Genomic DNA, 2,966 nt, shown 5'->3' on the forward strand with positions numbered 1-2,966 from the left:
TCAATGTTATTGTCAAACATAATTATAGCAGTGCTTTCAACCAATGTAATTTAGCTGCGTTTTGACTTAACTTGAACTTTAACAAACTCATCATCAAATTATTATTTGAAAAATTAATTTTAAAATTCAAATGGCGAATTACTCTTTAAAATTCATAAATATATTCTTAGCAAACAAATAAAACATGTCGTATTTTTAAACATAATTGCAGTAAATTATACTAATAAAATTTAGCTGAATTTTAACTTAACTTGAACTTTAACAAACTCATCATCGAATAATTGATGAGATATTATTTTAAAAATCGAAATAAATATTTTCAAATATAGTTGTAGTAAATTCTACAAATGTAATTTTGCTGCATTTCGACTTAACTTGAACTTTAACAAACTCATCATTAAATTATTGATGAAATAGTAATTTAAAAATTCAAATTGCGAAATACTTTTTAATATTTATATATATTCTTAGCAAACAAATAAAATATGTCGTATTTTTAAATATAATTGTAGTATATTTCACTAATGAAATTTAGCTGCCTTTCGACTTAACTTGAACTTTAACAAACTCATCATCGAATTGTTAATTTAAATATAAATACTAATCCACTTTGTGGCTGATAATTGAAATGCTTTGCATCACAATTGCGCAGAGTTTGTGGGCTGTGTTTCTCAGTCTCAAATTTAAATCGTTTTTCTAATTGATTTCTGGGATTAATAAAAGCATGTTTCGAATATGATTGGCTTGCGAGTGCGAGTGCGAGTGCGAGTATATATGAATAATTGCGAATACTCATAAAGTTTGCCATCGACGTTGAAATCGATAGAGTGTTCTACAACGATTTGAGCACTTTATCCATCTGTGTGTTCATCACCGCTTTTCTCCCCGCCCCCTCCCACGATGTAATGTCTATAGAATCTATGATTATTGCTATTGGAGGCACTTTGTATTGTTGTTGTTGTTGCTTTTGTAGTTGTTGTAATGGTTGCTTGTTGGCCGCTTTTTAGCTAGCTATAAAATCAAAGTAGAAAATTCTCTTTTTCTCTCTTATTTTTTGTTATTTTTGAATATTTCAAACATTTTTTCGTTTAAAATTCTTTGGAGTAGAAAGAAAGGAAAGGAAAGGGAAGGGAATGGAGGCGAAGGCGAAGTTGGAGGCAAGCAACAATGAGATGGATGCGCTTTCTTGTTGTCTGGCTTATAACAACTTTATTGTTGGCCTTTGGGTAATATTATTGGTTGCCAGTTATTGTTGTTGTTTGCAGCTTGTTTGCCAGTTGCTGTCTGTTCACAGTAATAGGCTTAAAGTTGCCAGTAGTTTCATATTTCCAAGCGAGAGTTTGCACTTCAAAATGCACACAGTGTGTGTATCTATGCATGTATCTAGCATCTTCTATCTGCAAGTCGATGCCACATTATGTATATATTTGTACATACATATATGGATACGCATGTATCTGTAAGATACGCACTCGAAGTCGCGTATCTTTGCATCGAGCAACAGAAGCCAAGTCTTTGTGTCTGCCCAGGCATGCATATAAATCTATTATCCTTTAATTTAGCCCCAGAAATAATGAAGCATGCTAAAGTCTTTTGTGTGTATGCGGCACATCGACCTCTCTCTCTCTCTACTTTACTGCCTGCTGCTTGCAACTTGCAACATGCACACACAAATCCAATCAACGCCAATTTGCAGCCAAGTTGCAAAGGCGTCGGCAAATGTGCAATTTATTTATTGCAATTGCTCAGCATTCGCCCTTATTTTGTTTGTTGCTATTTTTGCGCAAATTCAATTTTCGTTTGCATTGCGATTTTGGGTAATTCATTAACATTTTGCGGAGTACTTCTTGCCCCACATTCCGTGGCAATGAAGTCGCTGCAGGCGGCCTCCTTTCACAATTCCAAAATGCAAATTGCATGCCCCAAAAATGACAAAGAAAACTTCGCAGTTAGAAGCTGCGGGATAGATAGAAACAATGTCAAAGGCAAGATGCAGACAGATGCGGCGCTTTTCACATCTGAATGCGAATTAGTTGGTTAACAACAGCATGTGTTCCACATCCAATTGAGATAAGTCAGTCGAGAGAGAAGCCGATAAGTTGCACAAATTGCCAATTAATTAACTGTCTTTGCGCATTCATATATTTGACATCCACACAATAATAACAATGCTTCGAATTAAATGGCAACAAGCGAAACAATTTTCGATTAACTCGATGCACTCGAGACAAAAGCAGATGGCTTCCTTCGACCTTAGCGATTAATTTGTGATAACTTTTGCATTATAATTCAGGGGCAAACGATAGTCCAATTTCATAAAGTTAATCATCAATAATTTAAAATCAAAGAAGCAAACGAAATATTTCAATATAAATTAAATAATTTTTAGGGAATTTTATTCTTTAATTCTGTGAATTACAAGGAATTACAAACATAACTAGCTGACAAAGCTTTCTTAATTTGTAAATTTATGAACAATATAATAGTATATATACATATTTTTACTTGAATGTTTTGTTAACTACAATAAGTATTATCCCACTCATAAAGAAATTTAAGTAAATAATAACATTAGTTAATTTCATTCAAACTTGGAATGCACTTATTTTTAATTTGCTGCAAATTTTAATAAGAAACAATTCTGAAAAGTTAGAGTTGAGTATGGTCACTTCCAATAAAAGCAAAAATAAAATGTTGTTATATTTCTGTATATCAATATACTATGACATTCAAAATATACTGCAAAGTTAAAAATATACCAGATTGTCAACCTATGCAACTAAGATTATATCTTCAATCAATTATTTGTAACTTGGAATGTATTTATATTACTGATCAGCAACGAATTAGAAGGTAAGATTTAATTGGTACGAAGAAATAAGTATTTAAACAGCCACTTCAATACGTTTGAGAACTATGTAGAAGGCGAAGTATGGAAAAGACACTGTAAAAGCAGTTTATTGAAT

The sequence above is a fragment of the Drosophila nasuta genome, chromosome X (genome assembly GCF_023558535.2).
Source record: "Drosophila nasuta strain 15112-1781.00 chromosome X, ASM2355853v1, whole genome shotgun sequence".
Lineage (NCBI taxonomy): Eukaryota > Metazoa > Arthropoda > Insecta > Diptera > Drosophilidae > Drosophila > Drosophila nasuta.